A 17,432-nucleotide genomic window follows, 5' to 3' on the forward strand; every position below is an offset into this window, starting at 1 on the left:
ATTTGATACCACGAAAAAGGGGTTATGAAATAATTTAATGTCAAAATAGCAATGTTCCTCTGAACAAAAAGCCCTATTTTCCTCATAACCAGTTACGAGACGCTACTTCATAAAGACGAACCCCAAACAAACTGCCAACAAGCAGCCTTTCTATTGAAATCAGGATTCATGAGGCATATAGCAGTCCAGAACCTGACAACGTCAGGATTATGCCTCTGTCTGTGGACAAACAGTGAACCACACAGTGCACATGGCACACTCTAAATTAGCTCAATGAGCTGCAACACAATTTATTTATTTATTCTGCATTTTGCAGGATGAAATCTCTTGAGATGCACCATCTCATTTTCAAGAGTGTCCAAATACAATAAAACAAATCAAAACAATACTTAGTCAAAATAATAATATGCCTGTCTAATAATAATAATAATAACAATGAGATTCTAAGACACAAAAAAATGAGGCCTACAACTAATAACAACTTGTTCAACTACTAATACAAATAATAAAACCAGGGTAATTTCTGTATCAAAATGGGACTTAGGTTGTGGCGCGTGGCGAGGGCGTGGCCAATGGTGCATTCGCTGACCGAATATTTTAGAGGCCCTCCTGCTGGCAGCAGTGACAATTTTTAAAATACATTTTTTAAAGCAAATTTCCTGCAATTTACACATTTTACTGTTTGGACATAGGCATCCCGAAAAAATACTTAGGCTTTTCTATGCAGAAAAATCCTGAATAAAACTAAGAACCTATAAAATATACATGCATATTTACAAATATTTTCACATTGTGATGATTCTATTAGTTAAAAAGACAGTTTGTTCTTAACATTTCAAAAAGTGCTTTCTTAAACTCACTGTGTGATTTTAATACTCAGATTTCCGTAGGTAAATTATTCCAGTGAATTGGGCCTTTGTGTTTGAAAGATCTTACTCCAAATGACATGATGTGCCCTTGGAATTTGTCATTTCTGCCATTGCTATTGTGTGAGTCTTGTAAATTAAGGTGTTCCATAATATATATGGTGAAATTTAAGTTGACACGTTTAAAAAGAAATTGGTACCAATGCAGTCATCTGTGTGACAGGCAATTTATTGATTCATACATTGTGCAATGTGTCTTATAATGGCAAACAAGACTGCATCTGCAAAGATTGTAATAAAATACAGTCTTAGTTGCGTTGTGATAGATGATGTCACCATAGTCTAGGAAGCAGTAGTTGGGTTACTAAGGTCTTTTTAATGGATACAGTAAACAATTATTAGATCTTTATAGTAACCTAAGATTTTAGTAATATAATCAATATGCTTTCCAAAAGATATTCAGAATCTATCCTCTAACCCAGGTATCAACATTTTTCTATCACTTGCAAGAATTTTAAAAATGCCAGTTGTGGAGTTTATTCTTTGCTGTGTACCAAAAAGCATGAAAAATGACTTTTTTATTTAAAACCATCATCTTTGCAAGACACCATTTCTGTTGCGCTAAAATCTGCAAAATATTTGAACTTGATGTATAGAGAGAGCACTGTATCATCAGTGTATAAGTGAACATGTGTATTCTGCCAAATTAGAAGTCATTCATTTATGAATATAGAGAAAAGGGGGGCCAATGCTGAACCTTCAGGTACACCTCTACTGAGTCCAAGAAGTTGTGATTTGTGTTCTATGAAAACATATTTTCTATTGCATGGAACCAGTTTAGTGATCTGTTAGTGAAACCAATGTTTAAGTTTTCCTAGTAAGATAGAATGATAAACTAAATGCTTTTGATAAATCAATGACGATAGCACCAGTAATAATAAAGATAACACCAATGAGCCACAGTTGAGGTTCAGTCCTTTGCCAGTTTAAGGAAGGCATGTTTCACTAGAACAAGCACTAGCACTAGTTGACAAGCACTGTGAGCTGTGATGAGGAAAAAGACAAGCAGCAGTTTTGCTGAGTTTATGCCATAATTATTGACCTGATGTTATGAATCTGGTTTGTTTCAAACACACAACCCCTCACACACATTCCCTTCCCCCATCACCCTACCTTGTACCCCCCCACCTTCTACCTTGACCCTCCAACACGATTCAAAAGCACAAAGCCCTATTTTCACTGTAACACTGCAATTCAAACACATAATACATCAACAGTTCTCTGCCAACTAGAGACCAAGAAAAGTTAGAAATCAAAATAGAAAAAGGAAAAGATTGAAAAGTATGATAAGAAAATAGAAAATGATGATAAGACAATAGAGATAATAAAAATAAACAACAAATAATGAACAACAAGAATATGAAGCATCAGTTTCAGAATCCGCGCATTCCTAAGAGCACAATTAGGTGCTTAAGTAACTGTTCCATAGAGTAAGAAAAAGAAGAAGAAGGAGAGAGAAACAAACACTTACCACTACGCAGAGTAGAGCATGACATCCAACACCAGGAGTGAAAAGATTCCCCTCTCCCTCCTCGGATCCACTCCATGTTTCTGAGCCCCTATATGGCAACCCCCCCGTCCCCCGTCTTCGGAGAGGGAGGATGGCGGTAGTCCCGTTGTTGGGATGGGGAGCTGAAGAGTGAGAATCGGCTTCTGCTTTCTCCGTGCAGCTGTGCATCCCCATCAGTATCTTCACCAATCCTCTACACTATGTGTGGCACAGCAGAAAATGGAAACAAAGTGATCCCCTCACACCAACACACACACACACACACACACACACACACACACACACACACACACACACACACACACACCAGCACAGAGAGGGAAAGAGGGAGGGAAAGAGGGAGCAAGTAGGGCAGTCAGTGAGAAGGCAGTGGCAGCTGGAGAATAGCAGGTTTACGTTTTTGCCGTTTCCTTTAGTTTGCGGGAGAACCGCTCAGCTGGGAGAGAGGGTGGGAGGGTACAAGGCAAGAGATTCCAGGCAAGGAAACAGCACATAATCCCTGCCGGCAGAGACTTCCTTCTCCCCCACACTCCCTCTCGCTCCCCCCTCTCCTTCTCTGTTAATAAGCCTGGCTACGACCCCCTCCTTGGGGCCCTGGAATGTAAAGGCCAGAGTTTCAAGAGGCCCAGTTAGACAAGCCTCAGAGTCACTGCACAGTGACCCAAGGGTCAGACACAGCAAGTGAGCAATGGAGAAGTGGGAATGGAGAAGAGGGGGTTGAAGTGTGTGTGTGTGTGTGTGTGTGTGTGTGTGTGTGTGTGTGTGTGTGTGTGTGTGTGTGTGTGTGTGTGTGTGTGTGTGTGTGTGTGTGTGTGTGTGTGTGTGTGTGTGTGAGAGCGAGTAAGAGTAAGAGTATACTAAAATCTCTGTGGCCAGTTTTGCCTCATGAGATCGCATAACCTGACCTAGAGCCACTTAACAAAGATAAAGCGGTTTCTAGTTACTCTCATAGCAGCAGACGTAAATACTACTAGCATCACTCACATGGTTAAAGCATGGTTATTAGGGCTGTGACGATACCAGTATCGCAGACCAAACTATTTAGTCCTTTAAAAATCTGCTTTATGTAAATATTGTGTGCAATAGCCTGGAAAATAAATGTGACTCTGGATGACAACATAATGATGTTTGTTTCCAACATTAGGACTGTTTTCCTAAAGTTAATCCACTTTGTGTTGCTTCCTTGCCACCAAACTAACACATATTGCGATACTGGCATCGTCCCAGACCTAATTTACTGCAAGACAGTCAGTTTAACATCACTATGATTCACAATTCAACTTTACTACCTAATACTAAGATTTTCACAAACTACAGTGCCTTTAGAAAGTATTCATACACCTTGACTTGTTCCACATTTTGTTGTGTTACAGCCTGTATTCAAAATGTATTAAATATATTCACCAATCTACACACAATACCCCACAATAACAAAATGAAAAAATGTTTTTGAATTGTTTGCAAATTTCTTGAAAATTAAATATAGAAATATCTAATTTAGATAAGTATTCAAACCCGAGGAAATACTTTGTAGAAGCACATTTGGCTGCGATTACAGCTTTGAGTCATTTTGGGTATTGTGCTGCCATCCTGTTAGAAGGTAACAGATTATTTTATTACAATGGTTAAATTGGATTTTCATTGTGTTCAATGGTGTTATTTGCCCCCTAGTGGCGCTTTCTGGTACTTAGAAAGACAACGCAAACGGGAAGTTCAGAATTTGTTTTGCACGCATAGAAGCAGCTACAAACAACGCTACGGTGCAGGTCTTTCAATGTAGTTATTTCTTGTCACGCTTCAGCCTTGGAAAAATATTTGTTTGTAAATTCGATTCAAGCATTTAGCTAATGATGATAATCTTGTTATTGATAGAGTTTCTTACATATCAATGTTGGTTGCATTTACTCACAAATTGCAATGCCTTTAATGTATGTCGTTAGCTGTATTACTTTGCTCATGCGTCATGCAAACGAATTGTAAAATATACAATACTGTAGTTTTGTTACTGTTTCTAGTGTAATATGCTTTGTTATTCTACATAGATGGTTATACATTATTAGAGTAATGAAAGGAGCAATTACCATATGGTTAACAATTAGCTATATGGTTTGGCATCATGCCAGATGCATGGTACCTTAGCGCGTGCTTTGTATTTATGCAACTTCAAATGTTTAATGTACAGCTACAGTATGTCGGTGTGAATTGAACACTAAAGTATATTATTTTCTGTATTTTGCAGTTTCACAACATCAACGTTTGCAATATATTCATTCAAGAAAAGTCACGCCTTGGGAGTTTTATTGAAGACTTAGTTGTTAGCTATCTGTCTAGTTTTGCATGGGAACGCAACTCAAGGGCAGAAAAGGTATGTCTGTATTAACTTTGCACACCTGTATTTGGGGATTGTCTCCAAAAATGGATTTTCCCTAAAATGGCGCCGCAAGAAATGGCAGTAGTTTTACAGGCGACAAACCAATTGTGCTATTATGTGGGGGTTTTCGCTTTATTTGTAACTTATTTTGTACATAATGTTTCTGCAACCGTATTTTACGGCAAAAAGAGCTTCTGGATATCAGGACAGCAATCACTCACCTCGGATTAGACAAATATTTTTTCTATAACAAGGAGGACGCACAAGACTTTCTTCAAACACCCCACAGGGCCGACATCCCCGTTATTTGCAAGAGGAAGCGACGCAGGTACAGAGGACAAAGAGCCAGATGCCTGGTCAGGACACGGAGAAGGCGAGTGGGAAAACGTCCGTTACCGTCAATACTACTCGCCAACGTGCAATCATTGGACAATAAATTAGATGAGGTACGATCACGAATATCCTACATCAAAAACTGTAATAACCTATGTTTCATGGAATCGTGGCTGAATGACGACATGGATATTCAGCTAGCGGAATATACGCTGCACCGGCAAGATAGAACAGCACACTCTGGTAAGACGAGGGGGGGGGCGATCTGTGCATATTTGTAAACAACAGCTGGTGCACGAAATCTAAGGAAGTCTCTAGATTTTGGTCGCCTGAAGTAGAGTATATTGTGATAAATTGCAGGCCACACTACTTTCCTAGAGAGTTTTCAGCTATACTTTTCGTGGCTGTTTATTTACCACCACAGACAGATTAAGACCACACTCAGTCAGCTGTATAAGGAAATAAGCAAACAGGAAACCACTCACCCAGAGGCGGCGTTCCTAGTGGCCGGAGACTTTAATGAAGGGAAACTTAATTCAGTTCAAACAAATTTCTATCAACATGTTAAATGTGCAACCAGAGGGAAAAAAATTCTAGATCACCTGTACTCCACTCACAGAGACGCGTACAAAGCTCTCCCTCGCCCTCCATTTGGTAAATCCGACCACAACTCTATCCTCCTGATTCCTGCTTCCAAGCAAAAATTTAAGCAGGAAGCACCAGTGACTCGGTCTATAAAAAAGTGGTAAGATGAAGCAGATGCTAAACTACAGGACTGTTTTGCTATTACAGACTTGAACATGTTCCGGGATTCTTCGGATGGCATTGAGGAGTACACCAAATTAGTCACTGGCTTTATCAATAAGTGCTTCGAGGACGTTGTCCCCACAGTGACTGTACGTACATACCCCAACCAGAAGCCAAGGATTACAAGCAACATTTGCACTGAGCTGAAGGGTAGAGCTGCCGCTTTCAAGGTGAGGGACTCTAACCCGGAAGCTTACAAGAAATCCTGCTATGCACTGCGACGAACCATCAAACAGGCAAAGCGTTTGATGGCGTCAACAGGGCTAAGATTGAATCATACTACACCGGCTCTGACGCTAGTCTTATGTGCAGGACTTGCAAACTATTACAGACTACAAAGGGAAGCACAGCCGCGAGCTGACTAGTGACACGAGCCTACCAGACGAGCTAAATCACTTCTATGCTCACTTCGAGATAAGCAACACTGAGGCATGCACATCAACATCAGCTGTTCTGGACGACTGTGTGATCAAGCTCTCCATAGCCTTCATGAGTAAAACCTTTAAACAGGTCAACATACACAAGGCTGCAGGGCCAGACGGATTACCAGGACGTGTGCTCTGGGCATGTGCTGACGAACTGGCAGGTGTCTTCACTGACATTTTCAACATGTCCCTGATTGAGTCTGTAGTACCAACATGTTTCAAGTAGACCACCATAGTCCCTGTGCCCAAGAACACAAAGGCAACCTCCTGAAATGACTACAGACCCGTATCACTCACATCTGTAGCTATGAAGTGCTTTGAAAGGTTGGTAATGGCTCACATCAACACCATTATCCCATTATCAAATTTGCATACCGCTCAAACAGATCCACAGATGATGCAATCTCTATTGCACTCCACACTGCCCTTTCCCACCTGGACAAAAGGAACACTTATGTGAGAATGTTATTCATTGACTACAGCTCAGCGTTCAACATTATAGTACCCTCAAAGCTCATCACTAAGCTAAGGATCCTGGGACTAAACACCTCCCTCTGCAACTGGATCCTGGACTTCCTGACGCACCCCCAGGTAGTGAGGGTAGGTAACAACACATCTGCCACGCTGATCCTCAACACTGGAGCTCCCCAGGGGTGCGTGCTCAGTCCCCTCCTGTACTCCCTGTTTACCCACGACTGCATGGCCAGGCACGACTTCAACACCACCATTAAGTTTGCAGACGATGCAACAGTGGTAGGCCTGATCACATGTACAACTACCTCAATCAGCCTAGGGAGGAGGTCAGAGACCTGCCCGGGTGGTGCCAGAATAACAACCTATCCCTCAACTTAACCAAATCTAGTACGGCCCAGTACATCACTGGGGAAAAGCTGCCTGCCATCCAGGACCTCTACACCGGTTGGTGTCAGAGGAAGCCCCTAAAAATTGTCAAAGACCCCAGCCACCCCAGTCATAGACTGTTCTCCCTACTACCGTACATTTGTGTACATACTACCTCAATTGGGCCGACCAACCAGTGCTCCCGCACATTGGCTAACTGGGCTATCTGCACTGTGTCCCGGCACCCACCACCCGCCAACCCCTCTTTTACGCTACTGCTACTCTCTGTTCATCATATATGCATAGTGACTTTAACCATATCTACATGTACACACTACCTCAATCAGCCTGACTAACCGGTGTCTGTATGTAGCCTCGCTACTTTAATAGCCTCGCTATAAATGTTTTCCATTCCCCAATGATGGAGATCACTGTGCTCTTGGATTCTTTCAACACTTTAGAAATAGTTTTATACCCTTCCTTAGATATATGCCTCATCACAATCTCTGAGATATACGGACAGTTCCTTGGACTTCATGGTATAGTTTCTGCTCTGACATGCACTGTCAACTGTGGGAACTTATATACAGTTGTGGCCAAAGGTTTTGAGAATGACACAAATATTAATTTCAACAAAGTTTGCTGCTTCAGTGTCTTAAGATATGTTTTGTCAGATGTTACTATGGAATACTGAAGTAAAATTACAAGCATTTCATAAGTGTCAAAAGCTTTTATTGACAATTACATGAAGTTGATGCAGAGTCAATATTTGCAGTTTTCATATTTCACCTTTATTTAACCAGGTAGGCTAGTTGAGAACAAGTTCTCATTTGCAACTGCGACCTGGCCAAGATAAAGCATAGCAATTCGACACACACAACAACACAGAGTTACACATGGAATAAACAAAACATGCAGTCAACAATATAGTAGAAAAAATAAAACAAAAGGTCTATATACAGGCAATAAATATGCCATGCTGGCGAAGTAATTACAATATAGCAATTAAACACTGGAATGGAAGATGTGCAGAAGATGAATGTGCAAGTAGAGATACTGGGGTGCAAAGATAGCAAGATAGCAAGATAAATAAAAAATACAGTATTGGGATGAGGTAGATAGATGGGCTGTTTACAGATGGGCTATGTACAGGTGCAGTGATCTGTGAGCTGCTCTGACAGCTGGTGCTTAAAGCTAGCGAGGGAGATATGAGTCTCCAGCTTCAGTGATTTTTGCAGTTAGTTCCAGTCATTGGCAGCAGAGAACTGGAAAGAAAGGCGACCAATGGAGGAATTGGCTTTGGGGGTGACCAGTGAGATATACCTGCTGGAGCATCCAATTTGTTGAGTAGAGTGTTGGAGGCTATTTTAAAGGTGACATCGCCGAAGTCGAGGATCGGTAGGATGGTCAGTTTTACGAGGGTATGTTTGGCAGCATGAGTGAAGGATGCTTTGTTTGCGAAATAGGAAGCCGATTCTAGATTTAATTTTGGATTGGAGATGCTTAATGTGAGTCTGGAAGGAGAGTTGTATGGCATTGAAGCCCGTCTGGAGGTTAGTTAGCAGAGTGTCCAAAGAGGGTCCAGAAGTATACAGAATGGTGTCGTATGCGTCAAAGTGGATCAGAGAATCACCAGCAGCAAGAGCGACATCATTGATGTGTACAGAGAAGAGAGTTGGCCCGAGAAATTAACCCTGTGTCACCCCAATAGAGACTGCCAGAGTTCTGGACAACAGGCCCTCCGATTTGACACACTGAACTCTGCCTCGCCTGGTTTACCAACTACTTCTCTGATAATCATTTGAGAAACCAAGGCGGTCGAGTCTGCCAATAAGAATGTTGTGAATGACAGGGTCGAAAGCCTTGGCCAGGTCGATGAATACGGCTGCACAGTAATGTCTCTTATCGATGGCGGTTATGATATCATTTAGGAACTTGAGCGTGGCTGAGGTGCACTCATGACCAGCTCTGAAACCAGATTGCATAGCGGAGAAGGTACGGTAGGATTCGAAAGGGTCGGTAATCTGTTTGTTAATTTGGCTTTCGAAGACCTTAGAAAGACAGGGTAGGATAGATATAGGTCTGTAGCAGTTTGGGTCTAGAGTGTCACCCCCTTTGAAGAGGGGGATGACAATGGCAGCTTTCCAATCTTTGGGGATCTCAGACAATACGAAAGAGAGGTTGAACAGGCTAGTAATAGGGGTTGCAACAATTTCGGCAGATCATTTTAGAAAGAGAGTCCAGATTGTCTAGCCCGGGCTGATTTGTAGAGGTCCAGATTTTGCAGCTCTTTCAGAACATCAGCTATCTGGATTTGGGTAAAGGAAAAATGGTGGGGGCTTGGGCGGGGTGCTGTGGAGGGTGCCGGGCAGTTGACCGGAGTAGGGTTAGCCAGGTGGAAAGCATGGCCAACCGTAGAGAAATGCTTATTGACAATCTCAATTATAGTGGATTAATCGGTGGTAACAGTGTTTCCTAGCTTCAGAGCAGTGGGCAGGTGGAAGGAGGTGCTCTAATTCTCCATGGACTTTACAGTGTCTCAGAACTTTTTTGAGTTTGTACTACAGGATGCAAATTTCTGTTTGAAAAAGCTAGCCTTAGCTTTCCTAACTGCCTGTGTATATTTGATCCTAACTTTCCTGAAAAGTTGCATATCACGGGGGCTATTTGATGCTAATGCAGAACGCCACAGGATGTTTTTGTGCTGGTCAAGGGCAGACAGGTCTGGATTGAACCAAGGACTATATCTATTCCTAGTTCAACATTTTTTGAATGGAGCATGCTTATTTAAGATGGTGAGGAAGGCCCTTTTAAAGAATAACCAGGCATCCTCTACTGACGGGATGAGGTCAATGTCATTCCAGGATACCCTGGCCAGGTAAATTAGAAAGACCTGCGCGCAGAAGTGTTTTAGGGAGCGTTTGACAGTGATGAGGGGTGGTCAATTGATCGCAGACCCATTACGGATGCAGACAATGAGGCAGTGATCACTGAGATCTTGATTGAAAACAGTGTTGACCCTTCTTTTTCAAGACCTCTGCAATCCACCCTGGCATGCTGTCAATTAACTTCTGGGCCACATCCTGACTGATGGCACCCCATTCTTGCATTGTCAATGCTTGAAGTTGGTCAGAATTTGTGGGTTTTTGTTTGTCCACCCTCCTCTTGAGTATTGACCACAAGTTCTCAATGGGATTAAGGTCGGGGGAGTTTCCTGGCCATGGACCGAAAATATCGATGTTTTGTTCCCCGAGCCACTTTATCACTTTTGCCTTATGGCAAGGTGCTCCATCATGCTGGAAAAGGCATTGTTCGTCACCAAACTGTTCCTGGATGGTTGGGAGAAGTTGCTCTCGGAGGATGTGTTGGTACCATTCTTTATTCATGGCTGTGTTCTTAGGCAAAATTGTGAGTGAGCCCACTCCCTTGGCTGAGAAGGAACCCCACACATGAATGGTCTCAGGATTCTTTACTGTTGGCATGACACAGGACTGATGGTAGCGCTCACCTTGTCTTCTCCAGACAAACTTTTTTTCCGGATACCCCAAACAATCGGAAAGGGGATTCATCAGAGAAAATAAAGTCCTTAGGAGTTCAATCCCTGTACCTTTTGCAGAATATCAGTCTGTCCCTGATGTTTTCCTGGAGAGAAGTGGCTTCTTTGCTGCCCTTCTTGACACCAGGCCATCCTCCAAAATTCTTCGCCTCACTGTGCGTGCAGATGCACTCACACCTGCCTGCTGCCATTCCTGAGCAAGCTCTGTACTGGTGGTGCCCCGATCCCGCAGCTGAATCAACTTTAGGAGATGGTCCTGGCGCTTGCTGGACGTTTCCTGGGCGCCCTGAAGCCTTCTTCACAACAATTGAACCGCTCTCCTTGAAGTTCTTGATGATCCGATAAATGGTTGATTTAGGTGCAATTTTACTGGCAGCATTATCCTTGCCTATGAAGCCCTTTTTGTGCAAAGCAATGATGACGGCACGTGCTTCTTTGCAGGTAACCATGATTGATAGAGGAAGAACAATGATTCCAGTACCCTCCTCCTTTTGAAGCTTCCAGTCCGTTATTCGAACTCAATCAGCATGACAGAGTGATCTCCAGCCGTGTCCTCGCACACCTGTGTTAACGAGAGAATCACTGACATGATGTCAGCTGGTCCTTTTTTGGCAGGGCTGAAATGCAGTGGAAATTATTTTTGGGGGATTCAGTTCATTTGCATGGTAAAGAGGGACTTTGCAATTAATTGCAATTCATCTGATCACTCTTCATAACATGCTGGAGTTTATGCAAATTGTCATCATACAAACTGAGGCAGCAAACGTTGTGAAAATTAATATTTGTGTCATTCTCAAAACTTTTGGCCACAACTGTAGACATGGGTGTTTCTTTTTAAATCTTGTCCAAATAATTGAATTGGCCACAGGTTGACTCCAATCAAGTTGTAGTGACATCTCAAGGATGATCAAAGGAAATTGGATGCACCAAAGCTCAATTTGGTGTGTCAAAGCAAAGAGGTGTGAATACTAAATGAGATATTTCTGTATTTTCAATACATTTGCAAAAATGTCTAATAACATGTTTTCACTTTGTCATTATGGTGTTTTGTGTGTAGAAGGGTGAGAGGAAAAATTATATTTAATCCATTTTGAATTCAGGCTGTAACAAAACAAAATGGAATAAGTCAAAGGGTATGAATACTTTCTGAAGACACAGTACTTACGCCCATTGCTTTCCATTGAGTAGTTTACAGAGGGTGCATAGATAAAACAAAACAGAGTCGTCTACCAAACTAGGTATTTACTTTGCGAACTCCCTGCAATGGGGGAGGGGGATGGCTCCTCAGTCCTGTCTTTATTCAGTCTGACCTATCAAAGTTATAAACAAGGCAAAAACACGCATGCTTCCAGCCAAAGAGAAATGTGCTGCTGATAGATTAATGACACAGCTCACTGGGTATGAGTGGATGACGCAGACACAGGGCTCAGGCTGCATCCAAACCTTCGGATGAAAATGAGGGACAATTACAACCGGCTGCTTGAATGAACTCAGCTAACTCACTAACCCCATAGTCTCTGTGGTTTTTGGATGACATGTCAACTGCAAATTAGGGAGAGGAATGATGGCAAACGTTGCTCTCCATTTGGCCACGACCAGTTTCTTTGCCGTTGAAGCTGGCAGTACTACAGTATGTAGAGTTCTTTAATGATATAAATCACACATCTGATTAGCAAATGCTTTAATTATAAGCAGCTTAAAAGACAAACTACTACCAATATATACAATTAAGAACATGAAACAAATAAGTAATGATATACAGTATGTCTATGTTACAAATAATAGGATTTTCCAAAGGGAATTTGACAGTGAACACGTTAATATGCATCATTCACTTTCAAATCTTTCCCCCTTCCAGTGTAAAGTTTAGAAGTCACTCAACCACAGTAAAGTTCTTATCCATACTCTGCTCTGAATTCTATCACATCCAGTGTAAAGTTATGCTCCAGGTAAGGGTGAGGATCAAATAGAACATATATTTTGATTTAATCCAAAAACTGTTGGAAATTGTAATACATAAGAGTGTGGGCAAAGAAGGAGACGCCAAATATGCAAACGTTCTGTCGTGGAGAGCGCCTGTGTTTGTCAACGTATCATAATGAATACATTTAGGTTTGGCAAGGACACGTCAGACATTACTCACTGTAGAAAGGGGTTTTCAAAACCTTCTCAGAAAGTAAGTTCACTGTCATCTAGATCAGTCAAACTGCTGATATAAAGAAAGGTTTCTTGAGGACAATCTCATAAATACCTGTAATGCAAGTTATTCGCTCCTCCTGCCAAATATTTCACGGGTTATACATAAAACTAGATATGCCAAGGGATTTGGCAGGGGAAACAATGCTCTTAGTGAGTCCCTCTGATCTGAGACGGGAGCTAGGGGAGGGCAAATTAATGGAGTTGAAAAAACTAACTGAAGGGGCTTGAGATAACGATTTATAACCCTGCGGTTTCTTCATACGTTAAATACATTTCTCGTTTGCTGGCTTGACATGAAGAAGCAGATCGAGGCATTTTCTGCTGAATATAACTCTGGCTTTGGCTGCATGGTTAATGGCATGCCTGAGGTCTGAAGCCTGCTCTGCCTGCAACCTACCCATGACAGGGCCTCTCTCTGTCATTCCCTTTCCCCGTCCTTCACTCTCTTTACCTCAGTCTCTGTCAATACTCATGAGCAGGGCGAATGCTGAGGACACTCGGCACATAAAGAGACCAGTGCCCACTTATCGTCACAAGGTTGGGATTGAAATATGCATGTCAAAAAAAATATGGTTCAGATGGTGCCTCGAAATGCCTGAACCACAATGACTGCCAGTATAATGGTCCTAGTCTCTTAGAATATCTGTTATCGGAGGCAAGTACAAACAGTGTATTCTTTAACATTGGCCCAAACTCTTCACATAGATGCCTAACATGTTTCTATGAGATAAAATAGATAGAAGTTACGACACAAAGCATGTGGAAAGTATTTAACTAACTGAAATGCAAAGGTGGCTGACTATCATAAACATAGGAACCCCTGACTGTGACCATCCTCTGGTGTCAGTGCTGCATCTTGTTGAAGTCCTGTCTATGGGCGACCACCCACTGGCCCGCTTTCTACATAGACTGATTGCATGGAGCGCATGAACAGTGTGTAGGCAGGCAAACCTGGAGGCACTTTTATACTCTTTCTTTTCAAGTAAGTTCCCATAGTCCAGACTGAGGCACATTATTACAGAAAGAAAGGATACACACAGAGAGAGAAAGAGAGAGAGAAAGAGCGAGAGAGAGAGAAAGAGAGAGAGAGCATATCAATCAAATGTATTTATAGAGCCCTTTTTACAACAGCAGTTGTAACAAAGTGCTTATACAGATACCGAGCCTAAAACCCCAGAGAGCATGCAATGCAGATGTAGAGGCACGGTGGCTAGGAAAAAAAACACCTAGAAAGGCAGGAACCTAGGAAGAAACATAGAGAGGAACCAGGTTCTAAGGGGTGGACAGTCCTCTCCTGGCTGTTCCCGGGTGGAGATTATAAGAGTACATTGCCATTAAGGCCAGATCGTTCTTCAAGATATTCAAACGGTCATAAACTCAGCAACAACAAAAAACGTCCTCTCACTGTCAACTGCATTCATTTTCAGCTCACTTAACATGTGTAAATATTTGTATGAACCTAACAAGATTCAACAACTGAGACATAAGCTGAACAAGTTCCACAGACATGTGACTAACAGAAATGGAATAATGTGTCCCTGAACAAAGAGGGGGTCAAAATCAAAAGTAACAGTCAGAATCTGGTGTGGCCAGATACTCCTCCTCATGGACTGCACCGGATTTGCCTGTTCTTGTTGTGAGTTACCCCACTCTTCCACCAAGGCACCTGCAAGTTCCCGGACATTCCTGGGGGGAATGGCCCTAGCCCTCACCCTCCGATCAAAAAGGTCCCAGAAGTGATCAATGGGACTGAGATCCGGGCTCTTCGCTGGCCATGGCAGAACACTGACATTCCTGTCTTGCAGGAAATCACGCACAGAATAAGCAGTATGGCTGGTGGCATTGTCATGCCAGGATGAGCCTGCAGGAAGGGTACCACATGAAGGAGGAGGATGTCTTCCCTGTAACACACAGCATTGAGATTGCCAGCAATGACAACAAGCTCAGTCCGATGATGCTGTGACACACCGCCCCAGACCATGATGGACCCTCCACCTCCAAATCGATCCCGCTCCAGAGTACAGGCCTCGGTGTAACGGTCATTCCATTCGACGATAAACACAAATGCGACCATCACCCCTGGTGAGACAAAACCGCGACTCGTCAGTAAAGAGCACTTTTTGCCAGTCCTGTCTGGTCCAGTGACGGTGGGTTTGTGCCGACAGGTGACGTTGTTGCTGGTGATGTCTGGTGAGGACCTGCCTTACAACAGGCCTACAAGCCCTCAGTCCAGCCTCTCTCAGCCTATATGCAGACAGTCTGAGCACTGATGGAGGGATTGTGTGTTCCTGGTGTAACTCGGGCAGTTGTTGTTGCCATCCTGTACATGTCCCGCAGGTGTGATATTTGGATGTACCAATCCTGTGCAGGTGTTGTTACACGTGGTCTGCCACTGCAAGGACGATCAGCTGTCCGTCCTGTCTCCCTGTAGTGCTGTCTTAGGCATCTCACAGCACGGGCATTGCAATATTTTGCCCTGGCCACATCTGCAGTCCTCATGCCTCCTTGCAGCATGCCTAAGGCACATTCACACAGATGACCAGGGACCCTGGGCATCTTTCTTTTGGCGTTTTTCCAGAGTCAGTAGAAAGGCCTCTTTAGTGTCCTAAGTTTTCATAACTGTGACCTTAATTGCCTACCGTCTGTAAGCTGTTAGTGTCTTAATGACTGTTCCACAGGTGCATTTAAATTAATTGTTTATGGGTCATTGAACAAGCATGGGAAACAGTGATTAAACCCTTAATAATGAAGATCTGTGAAGTTATTTGGATTTTGTCATGAAAAAGGGACGTTTCTTTTTTTGCTAAGTTTAGAATACCAACAGTGTCAAATAATAATCGTAGTGGTTGTAGAGAATACATAAATAGAGAGAGGGGAAGACAGGATACACAGAGAGAGAGCGAGAGAGAGAGCAGGGGAAGAGATAATGCAGAAAAAGAGAAGGGGGAGAGAGGATACACAGAGTGAAATACGAGGATAGTCATCCCACCAGCAGTGAACACACTCAGCTCCCACAACTGCACTGCTCCTCCATCATTGAGAGGGAAAAATTCATAGAGCTGGAGAGAGACATGGTAGAGTTCAGAGAGCTAGTCCACACAATACAGAGACAGAACAAACCCACAAAACAGACCAGCACAACAACACCACCCCCAACAAGACCCAGAGGGCAGACGGCTGTCTGAGAGAGCTGGCTGCTCTACGGACTGAGGTGATGGAGAGAGATGAGGTCATGAGAGAGAGAGAGGTCATGAGCAGATGAGCTCCTGCATTTTTCAGCATGTTTTTACAAAAAGATAGATTTAGAGATAGATAAACTTGAGACCCCAATAACTACTGTGGGATATGCGTCAACAACAACCTTGGGAAAATCCTCTGCATTATTATTAACAGCAGACTAGTTAATTTCCTAAGTGAAAATAATGTACTAAGCAGATGTCAATGCTTTTTACTAAATTACTGTATGACAGACCATTAATTTTGGCATGAGGGTCTGCTATATAAATTGATGGAAAGTGGTGTTGGGGGAAAAACATACAACATTCTAAAATCAGGTGTACACAAACAACAAGTGTGCGGTTAAAATATTTCCATGGGGCTGTGGGGTGAGACAAGGATGCAGCTCAAGCCCCACCCTCTTCAACATATATATCAACAAATTGACAAGGGCACTAGAACAGTCTGCAGCACCCGGCCTCACCCTAGCAGAATCTGAAGTCAAATGTCTACTGTTTGCTGATGGTCTGGTACTTCTGTCACCAACCAAGCAGGGCCTACAGCAGCACCTAGATCTTCTGCACAAATTCTGTCAGACCTGGGCACTGTCAGGGAATCTCAGTAAGACAAAAATAATGGTGTTCCAAAAAATGTCCAGTTGCCAGGACCACAAATACAAATTCAATCTAGACTCCGTTGCCCTAGAGCACACAGAAACGATACATACCTCGGTCTAAACATCAGTGCCCCAGGCAACATCCACAAAGCTGTGAATGATCTGAGACAAGGCAAGAAGGGCCTTCTATGCAATCAAAAGGAACATAAAATTTGACATACCAATTAGGATCTGGCAAAAAAATATTTGAATTAGTTATAGAACCCATTGCACTCTATGGGTTGTGAGGTCTGAGGTCAGCTCACCAACCAAGAATTCACAAAATGGGACAAACACAAAATTGAGATGCTGATTACCCCGACCAGCTGGACAACTAATAGACACAGTGTAATCTATGTGAGAAAGGCAATATGCTAAACATAATTTATTACCGCATGATGTAAATGAGCTTCCTCCTCAGTGAAGTCAGTGATTGGCTGGGATTGACGTGGAGCTGACCGATGGGTTGGAGCAGGGTGCCGGGCCAGGTAGCTCGATTTTCTGCTGACAGCGCTGCCTCGCTTTTGTCCACTGATGGGAGTCTTGTTCAGCCCAGCTGTGTCTCCATGGTAGTGGTACCTTAGGAGGGTCAAC

General features: G+C 42.9%; 1 long non-coding RNA gene across 2 annotated transcripts in view; it reads right to left on the bottom strand.

The window, feature by feature from the left end:
- The window catches only part of LOC115105574 (uncharacterized), an 81,817-nt gene extending 79,315 nt beyond the window's left edge, over window positions 1-2,502 (bottom strand). For both annotated transcript variants that reach the window (XR_010460549.1, XR_003859884.2), the window contains exon 1: window positions 2,398-2,502. This is a non-coding gene — a long non-coding RNA (uncharacterized LOC115105574). The remainder of the gene's footprint in view (window positions 1-2,397) is intronic.
- Between the last annotated feature and the right edge of the window lie 14,930 nt (window positions 2,503-17,432).

The sequence above is a fragment of the Oncorhynchus nerka genome, linkage group LG22 (assembly GCF_034236695.1).
Source record: "Oncorhynchus nerka isolate Pitt River linkage group LG22, Oner_Uvic_2.0, whole genome shotgun sequence".
Taxonomy (NCBI): domain Eukaryota; kingdom Metazoa; phylum Chordata; class Actinopteri; order Salmoniformes; family Salmonidae; genus Oncorhynchus; species Oncorhynchus nerka.